This window comes from Cebus imitator, unplaced genomic scaffold, assembly GCF_001604975.1.
Source record: "Cebus imitator isolate Cc_AM_T3 unplaced genomic scaffold, Cebus_imitator-1.0 Scaffold163, whole genome shotgun sequence".
In the NCBI taxonomy this organism is placed as follows: domain Eukaryota; kingdom Metazoa; phylum Chordata; class Mammalia; order Primates; family Cebidae; genus Cebus; species Cebus imitator.
The window spans coordinates 1,680,893-1,690,956 of NW_016107478.1; the positions used below are offsets into that span (position 1 = coordinate 1,680,893).

General features: G+C 44.6%; 1 long non-coding RNA gene across 1 annotated transcript in view; it reads right to left on the reverse strand.

Moving 5' to 3' along the window:
• Nucleotides 1-8,199: 8,199 nt before the first annotated feature.
• LOC119473506 overlaps nucleotides 8,200-10,064 on the reverse strand; it is a 6,390-nt gene continuing 4,525 nt past the window's right edge. The window contains exon 3 of the long non-coding RNA XR_005202719.1: nucleotides 8,200-9,171. This is a non-coding gene — a long non-coding RNA (uncharacterized LOC119473506). The remainder of the gene's footprint in view (nucleotides 9,172-10,064) is intronic.

The following is a 10,064-nucleotide window of genomic DNA, read 5'->3' on the forward strand; positions in this document are numbered from 1 at the left end:
GAGATCCTGTGGCCACATCCCAAACATCCCCCAGTTCCATGCGTGACTATTTCTCATAAACCCACAGCCTTCCTTCACCCTGGCTGCCACCATCTCTCACCTACACTATATGATAGCTTCTGGACTTTTGTCCCCACTTCCTGCCTTGGTCCCCCTTGGGCTGTTTTTCACAGAGCAGCCAAAAATGCTTGAAAAGTCATGGTGCTCATGCCTTTCCTCTGCTTTACGCCCTCTCATGGTTCTTCCTTGACCTCTGATAAAGTCAAAACTTTAGAACGGCTTTCAGGGCCTTCATTGTTCAGCCCCTGGTCCCCTTTCAGCCTGATCTGCCTCCCACTACCCCATTCCACTTCATGCTCACGTTTGCCACCAGTCTTCTGCCAGGAACACTGTCTTTGCTGCGCACCTCTTCTCCTCCTGCATGCTAATGCCTCTCCCTTCCCAATGCTATGCTTGATGCTTCTTCCAGGGAGCAAGCCGTGATTTCCGACCACCACAACCACTCCAAGCTACACTGGATTCCATGCTCCCTCTCTGTCCTCCCTACTTCCATTTCTTCCCCATTTATCATAGTCTGTTACAATCTACTTCTCTGTATCCATCACTAGATAGGCATTTCTTAGGAATAGATTTTGAAGTTTTTATCCCTTAGCTGGCCTATTTGAATGAATGAACAATCTCACAACTAATGAATGGCAGGGATGAGATTAAAACTCAGGTCAATCTCATCCCCAGACTTATGGGTTCCCATCATCCCAGTTGAAACCTAACTAAAAACCGAAGTAGTGCCATCCTCCGCCACTGTCCCGAGCCCCCAGTGGGTCTGCTCCCACAAGCACCCCACCCTGTCCCCCACCACACACACACCTAGTTTAGAGTACCTCTACTTGGCATGGACTCACTGTCTGCCAGGAATGCATATCTCCCTTAGGGGCTGAGGCACTATATGAACTGCACTAAATTATTCCCAGGGAAAACACTCAACCCACTGATTCTGGTAAAATCATTTTGGAGTGACAGGGATAGGCAGGGGCTTTCCTGGGCCCAAGAATCAAGCTGGGGAGTGGCAAAAGCCACACTGCAACTCCGTTCAGGAGAAAATGCCTGGAAATTTGAACCAGCTGTTTTTTTCTTACTCACCAAAGTGCATTGAGCCAACGCTTGTTCTTTTGTCAATTATTTGCAGACTGAAAACATGACAAACTACCCCGTGTCGCTGAGAGTGTAGACATTGACGGATGGCGCCAGGTACAAAATCCCCTAGGACAAAACAGACATTTCATAACTGGCTATAGAATAGTTGCTTTTGCCTTTTGGAAGCCTCTACCTTGTGATGGGACAAGCACTGTCAGCCAGACACAGACCTGCCACCTGGAGCCACGTGGGTCCAGATGCAAAGGGACTTGAACGTCATGCTAAGGAGTTTGGGTAATAACAATTATAAAATGTTACTTATTGAGGTAGACATGTTTAATGTATCTCCTTTAATCCTGAAGGCTAAGAATTTGTACTGCCGTCTTACAGATCTGGAAAATGATGTGAAGAGAAGCTAAGAGGTTTGCCATTGCCACTCTGCTGCCAAGGGTCAGAGACAGGATTCAAGTCTACCTTTTTTGTTCCAGCACTCCTGCCTCCCCCTGGGCCCAGCCACCACTGCCTCTCCCTGGGGGAGCTCCTAATTGTTCTCTCTTCTTCCTCTTTTCCTCTTCTTCCACAGTTCCCTTTCATCTGAATCATGCAGCTTTCTTATTGAAACTCATCTACATAGATACTAGAAGTATTAGCCATCTCCTCTCTCCAACCTATCTATCTCCAGCCAAAGTGATCTTTAACAATATAAACCCAGTTATATGATTCCTTCCACTGTAATGGGCATTACTTCTACATCTCAACACCCCCCGTCCAGCCGTGGTCCGGCAACGTGGACAGGATTCATCCCTGCTTGGCAGGTGAGTCAGCCAGCAGGGCTTTGCACCTCCTTGGCCACAGACATTGGGCAGATGTTAAAAAAGGCTGTCAGCTAGACACTGGAGATTGAATCTGAGATTGTGGGGTGATGCTCTTGCTCTCATCCCTGTCTGCAGGTAGCCAACCTGTGACCCTGGAAGAAACCAGCCCAATGAAGGTGCTAACCTACAGAAGAAGGACATGGTCAGGGTAATCACAGAGACCCTGTGATTTACAGTTGGAGCTAGAGCCCTGACTGCACCACACCTGAAGCCTCCCCACCTTTCAACCTCTTGGTGATGGTGAAACTAATGAACCCTTTTTATTGTTCAAGCCAGTGTGAGTTAGGTTCTCCATAACTTGCTGCAGAAAGTCTCCTGAGTGATTCAAATGCCTGTTGGTGCTCCTGGAATTGCATCCAGATGCCCTACCTTGGTATTAAAGTCTCACTTAACTCAAAGATCAATGAGTGGCGAGAGTGAGGGCTACATTTTCACTGACCCTGGTATTGGCAGCCCCTGCTAACATCAGTCTAGCACAGAGCAGACACTGTTCAGTTTTCTTTTCCTTGAAGGAGTAAACCCAGGTCTCTCTCCAGTGTCTTATCAGCCTCCCAAAGGCGGGGAGTCCCACTGGGGTCCCTGATGACCTACCAGAACCACGTCGCTGCAGTCGGCTGCATTTTGCTAGACATCAACCTTTTTGTCCACCTTCCCCATCAGCGTTCTCATGGAGACCACCATGAGGGAGAGGCCAGCAGATCTGAACTTGAGGCAGTGTCCAGCAGTGTGTCTGAGCTCCGGGTAACCAGGAGGGAGCCATGGCCAAGTGATGCCCAGGGCACAGGATGGTGCAAGCAAGATGCAAACAAGATGGTGTAAGGAGAACCTCCAAAACAGGCTGGAATTCACACAAGTAAATGGGAGGGTCCTCAGAGCCATGAATGAGTGTGACCAGCAGGGTGACACTCTGGACCATAAGAAACATCCACGTGTGGGTCCAAAGAACATTGCATTCCTTTGTTTATCTAACCCACATCCTCCTTCCTGTCTTAGGGCCTTTGCATTGCCCTTTCCTCTGACTGATTACCCAGTTACTCTACCTCATGACCAACCACTGTCTTAAATCTCTGCAGAGTGCTTATCAATGGTTTTGCATTTGTTTGCTTTTGTTTCTCTGACTTGAGAGCAAGGACCTTGATTGTCTTGCTCTTCTTCACTACTTCTATCATATCGAAAATCCCTCTCACACCTATAATCCCAGCACTTTGGGAGGCTGGGAAGGGAAGATCCCTTGAGGATAGGAGTTTGGGACCAGCAATATAGCAAGACCCCATTAAAATAATAATAATTAAAAAATAGCTAGGCCAGGTGATGTGTGCTTGTAGTCCAAGCTACCGGCGGGACGGGGGTGAGAAAACCACTTGAGCCTGGGAGGTTGAGGCAGCAGTGAGCCCAGATCACAATACTACATTCCAGCCTGATGACAAAGCGAGACCCTATCTCAAAACGAAAAAACCCTCCCCCGATAAATACATATTAAATAAAGGAACAATTGCCCCGCCCCCTCCCACTCAGAGGCCCACTCCCTTCAATGTCAAACTTGGTCCCATAAGTCAAGTACTATTCAGACGTGACCTTCGCACAGGGGCCTCCACCTTCCTCATCCTCAGTAACCCCTCTTCCCCACCTCACTTACTTCTTTCATTCCCTTTATCACAATATAAAATTATCTCATGTATTTGTGTTTACTTGTTTGTTATCTGCTTTCTCCAGTGAATGTAAACTATTCCTTTCCATGTTTTCAGGGTAGGTCACTTACGGACTTTAAGTAGATGCTCAACAAACTTTTGTGGCCGGAATGAACAGCAAGGGAGGAAATGAATCTCCAAGGCTCTGGAACCGGTAGACATAAGAAGATAAGGAAGAAATCTAAGTTGATCTCAGAGTAATTCTGTGTGGTAAACAGGGTGGTTTTTTTCTACCATGGCTGTTTAGAGACGAGGAAAGCTAAGTTTACAATGTTGTGACCTCATCAAAATAGCTTGTCTGGTGAAGTCCATATCTGAACTTGGGTCTGACTCTTTTTCCAGTTCCCTTTCTTCTGAATCATGCGACTTTCCTATTGAAACTCATCTACGTAGATGCTAAAAGTATCAGCAATCTCTCTGCAGATTGCTCCAAATTCTCACAAGGTGGATCCCGGCTGTTTAGAAGCCATCACTGAATCTCCTGATGTGTTCGTCTTCACAATGCTGCAGTTACATCGCTTTCCGGAGGCCGCAGCAACCAGTAGCAGCCTGGTATGGTAAGTTTCTCGGAGCCTTCATCCCACAGCCAGGCCTCTGGCTTCCCTCTCTCAATTGTTACCTTAACCATGCCCTGGAGACCTAAGGAGCAGGTTTATTTTGACTGGGAGATTGTTAAACTGCAGGGGACAAACCAGAGATACTGGCAGGCTGTGATTTCCACTGCTCCACGTGGCCACGGGGTGCTGAGAATAGCCAAAGCCACTTCCTGCTGGAGGAGGAAATGGCAGTTTCCTCAACTCCCGGAAACCTTGCTTCCTCTCTGGTGCCTAGCTCCGTGTTAACCAATTAGACAGCCTCTTCCCACCCCAGCCCCGAGACCTGGCCCAAGTCTGAAGAAGACATCCTGTTTCCCCTGAGGAAGCGGCCCAGATTGAAGGAGCCACTAGGGTACTTGATGGGGGAGTGACTAGGGAATGGGGCAGGAAGGGCTGACAAGTACTAATAACAGTGTCATCTAGTGTCGGCTATGCACTGCGCTCCCACTGCCACCCCCACTCCTTTGTCCTGACCCTCAGAGATCTCAGTACACTGGGCAACCTCTTACTGGCCTTTGTAATCCAATGTCTTCCCATGATCTCGTCTGATCCTCAGGCTGGCTCCTCCATCCACCGTCTTTCTTCCATATACCATCCCAGTCCAAAAAACAATGCCAGCCTTTTCTTGGTGTCTACAGAAAACAGGCTTACACCACACATTCCTGGAGTTTAGAAATGCTGCTGAGCACTGAGTGGGCGCCAGATACCATCACATTGCCTGGCAAATAGCCTCGTGGAGACAGCTCTGGAGCCAAACTTCCTGAGTTCAAATCCTGCTTCATACCCTCTGTCCCAGCTGGCTATACCTTGTTGGGTGGGTCATTTAACTTCTCCGGGTCTCAGTTTTTTCTCTATTTCCCTCTATCTGTAGTAACTAGCCCTTCAGGATTATAGGAAGATGCAATGAAACAAAGCACTGGGCTTGTAGCTCAGTACTCAGTGACGTTCATTATTGTTTTACTCTGCTTCCTCCTGCATTTCAGAAGGAGGGGGAGAAATCCACAAAACCCTTTCCTTGTCTTTTGAAGAATAATAGCACTCCTTCCCTGAAACCTTAGCACTAGCCAGTATCCATGGTTTGGAATTTCAGTTTCTACAGGAACCAGTCTTCTGAGGATATTTATCTGAATGCTCTACTTGTGTGTGGGATTTGAGTGAATAAAAACTTCTCAATTTCATTATTATTTATTACCATTTAATATCAACCACTCACCAAATAATTTATTAATTCATTTTTTTAAACAAAATTCATATTTTGGAACAGTTTTAGACTCCTGGGAAAAACTGCAGAGGTAACAGAGAATTCCCAGATATTTCACACCCAGTTTCCCCAAATATTAACATCGCATGTGAATGTGGTACATTTACTACAATTAATGAACCAATATTAATATGCTATAATTAACTAAAGTCCGTGGTTTCTCCTTAGGTTTTACCTAGTGAACTTTTTCTTTCTTTTTCTTTTTTTTGAGGAGGGATGGAGTCTCTCTCTGTCACCCACACTGGAATGAAGTGGTGAGATCTTGGCTCACTGCAACCTCTGCCTCCCAGGTTCAAGCAATTCTCCTGCCTCAGCCTCCCAAGTAGTTGGGATTGCAGGTGCCCACCACCATGCCTGGCTAATTTTGTGTATTTCTAGTAGAGATGGGGTTTCACCATGTTGACTGGGCTGGACTCCTGACCTCAGGTGATTCAACCTCCTCGGCCTCCCAAAGTTCTGAGATTACAGAGGTGCACCACCAGGCCCGGCCCCTAGTGTCCTTTTTCTGTTCCTGGATCCCTTCCAAGACATCACATTACATTTAGTCGTCAAGTCTCTTCAGGATCCTCTGGCCTGTGACAGTTACTTATTTCTATGACCTTGACAGTTTTATGGAGTATTGGCCAGGTATCATGAAGAGTGTCTCTCAATTAGTCTTTGTCTCATGTTTTTCTTTTGACTAGATAGACTGGGGGTCTAGGGCTGAGAGGAAGAACACTACAGAGGTGACATTTTGGTACATACTATAGACATGACTTATCACTGCTTATGCTGAACTGATCACCTTGCTTAGGTCATATTTGCCAGGTTTCTCCACTAATGTTACTGTTTTTTTTCCCTCCATCTTCAGTGTATTCTTTGGAAGGAGGTCACTATGCACAGCACACATTTAAGAAGTAGGGAGTTATATACTCCACCTCCCACAGGGTGGAATATCTATATAAATGATTTGAAATTGTGCTGCACAAAAAATTTGTATATTCTCCCTCATCTGTTATTTATTTAATTATTTATTTACATCAGTATGGACTTGTGGGTATTTATTTTATACTTTGTATTTTAATCCTACATTATTATTATTATTATTATTTTGAGACAAGGTCTCACTCTGTAGCCCAGGCTGGAGTGCAGTGGTGCGATCTCAGATCACTGCAGTCTCCACTTCCTGGACTCAAGTGATGCTCCCATCTCAGCCCTGCCAAGTAGCTGGAACTACAGGCATACGTCACCATGCTCAGCTAATTTTTTCATTTTTTTGTAGAGACAAGGTCTCCCGATATTGCCCAGGCTGGTCTCGATCTCCTGGGTTCAAGCAATCCTCCTGCGTTGGCCTCCTAAAGTGCTGGGATTACAGGCATGAGCACCATGCCCAGGTCCCTTATTTATTTTGTTGTTCAAGTGTTCCAGATTTGGCTATTGAGAGCTCTTTCAATTGGTTCCTCCCTCATTTTGATACACCCATATCATTGTTTTAGTTTTGCTTTGTTTTTGAGAAATTTCTTACTTTCCAGTGCTAGGAGATACTCTAGTATCATCTTATAAATGTCCAGCCCCAGTCTGAATCTATATTCAGCCATTTCTCCAAGGATTGCTGGTTCTTTGTACTGCACAATAGTACTGAGAACCAAAATATGGACTCTGGATATGCTTGTAGCTACTGAGATGTCACTGCTTCTAGGCTCTCTCAGCTGACAGAGCCAGGAAATATGCATGTGTGTATACTAACCTGTGTATATATCCATGTCTATACATTTCCTTTATATAAACATCTGTCTCTATATTAAGCCAAACATGGTTTATACTGATATCTCCAACTCAAATCCATTATCTTATAGATCATTCTAGCTTCCTCCTCTTTGTTACCTATGCAGCCCCCTCCAACAGTAAAAAAACTGGCTTCCCCCAGTTACCATCCTTTTATTTATTTGTTCAATCCCAGCACACCTGTATAGCAGTATCATAATTGTTAACTCATATCCCACAGGAAACAACTTTTCTTTTTTTTGAGACGGAGTTTCGCTCTTGTTACCCAGGCTGGAGTGCAATGGCGCGATCTCGGCTCACCACAACCTCCGCCTCCTGGGTTCAGGCAATTCTCCTGCCTCAGCCTCCTGAGTCGCTGGGATTACAAGCACGCGCCACCATGCCCAGCTAATGTTTTGTATTTTTAGTAGAGACAGGGTTTCACCATGTTGACCAGGATGGTCTCGATCTCTTGACCTCGTGATCCACCTGCCTCAGCCTCCCAAAGTGCTGGGATTACAGGCGTGAGCCACCGTGCCCGGCCAGGAAACAACTTTTCAACTAGAATACAGTACTTATATATAGTCTCTTTTGCCTTTAATTTTATAGACTCCATTTCCAAAATTACTTAGGTGCACAACAATTTCCTCCACCCCATCGCTGTGGTTGTTTTATACATTTGAGATACAATTAGAATGTTTTACTACTTTATGCATCTGGTCCTGGGTCCCCCTTACATCCTAAATGTTTTTTTAATTCATTTGAATACAAAAGGTTCCCTGCGTGCTGTGAAGCTCTATCATAAATACTTACTGTCATATATCATCCACAATTGTAGTATCGTGCATAATGGTTTCACCATTTTAAAAAATCTCCTGTACCTCATTTGTTCAATACTCCCTGGAATCCCTGACAACCACTTATCTTTTGCCTTTTCTAGAATGGCACACACTCAAAATCCTACAATTTGCAGACTTTTCAGTCCCTTTCTTCACCTAGCAATACACATTTAAGATTCATTCATAGTCTCCTACAGCTTGATAGCACCTTATTTTTTAAATCATGAAATAGTATTCTAGGGTGTATAGGTACCACAATATGTCCACCAGTTCACTTATTGAAGGATATTGTGGGTTTTTTGTTTCAGTTTTTGGCAATTATGAAAATAAAGCTGCTATAAACAATAGAGTGTAGGTTTCTGTGTGAACATTCATTTTCAAATCAGTTGGATCAATACCTAGGAGTATATTGCTGGATCATAGAGTAAGATTAGATTTAGTTTTATAAGAAACTGCCACACTCTTTTCTCAAGTGGCTATACCATTGCTCCGCATCCTCATCAGCATTTAGCATTGTCAGTGTTTTGGATTTTGGCCATTCTAATAGGTGTGTAGTGATATCTTGCGGTTGTTTTAACTTGCAATTCCCTAATGACAAATTATGTTGATCAAGTTTTCACTTGATTATTTCTCTTCTGTATATCTTATTTAGTAAGATGTGTGATTGCACCTTTTGCTCACTTTTTAATTGGATTGTTTGTTTTCTTACTGTTGGGTTGATATGTCTTTTGTATGTAAGTCCTCTGTCAGACATATGTTTTGCAAATATCTTCCTCCATTCTATGGCTTGCCTTTTGACTCTCTCAATAGTGTCTTTCACAAAGCAGAAGTTTTCAATGTTCACGAAGTCCAAGTTACCAGCTTTTTCTCTCGTGCCTTGTAGCTTTGCTGTTGTATCTAATAGCTTATCACCAAACCTTGAATGATTTTAAAGATGCTAGCTTATGGAATTGTCATGCCACTGCTCTTAGGCAGGGGATGCCATTTCCATTTCATAGAAGAAACAGCTTTCTGTCCCATGGATCTCTGCAGGACCTTGAAACAGGAAAAAAGAGAGAATGAGTATGCACCAAGAGAGAACATATAGGCAAAGGGAGGCCAAGATAAACATTAAAAGGCTTCAAAGCTCCCTGTTCAGTCGTAAAATTCATGAGCATTTGACTATCTCTTCCACTGAATAGCTGTATTTGTTTTAATGTAAATACTCTATCATTATTACACACACACACACACACACACACACCCCACCACACCACCACCAGCAGCAATGTTTTGATAAAACTGGTGCTTCATTAGCAAACACCATGTGTACGGACTGAGTGACTATATTCTCTAGCAGCGATACACTTCTCCTAGGAATACTTGTACCTCAGTTTGGGAAGCAAACTAGTCTGAAGGAAAAGGCGAGATTGAGCACCTTGTCAAATGTCATACAGCTAGCATGTGGCAGACCCAAGATTTGAGTCCTGAGTAGACTCCAAAGACAGTGCTCCCAAGGAGCTTTGGGGGTGCAGTATGTCTGCCAGCTTACAGTATCTGTGTCCTTGACCAGACACAGCCTGACTCAGAGGCTGACATCATCCTCATTTCAAAGAGGCACACTTCTCCCTTCACCATTGACCTGGCCTTCCTCTGGCCTTCACAGCCCCTAGAGCTTCAAAGCATGAATTAGGAAAAGGGGGAAAGCAACTCCAGGATGCGTCTGTCATAAATGTGGGGAAAAAAACAGTCTTGGGGGATAATAAAGAATTTTAAAAAAAAAGATGGGCCGGGCGCGGTGGCTCAAGCCTGTAATCCCAGCACTTTGGGAGGCCCAGGCGGGTGGATCACGAGGTCAAGAGATCGAGACCATCCTGGTCAACATGGTGAAACCCCGTCTCTACTAAAACTACAAAAACTTAGCTGGGCATGGTGGCACGTGTCTGTAG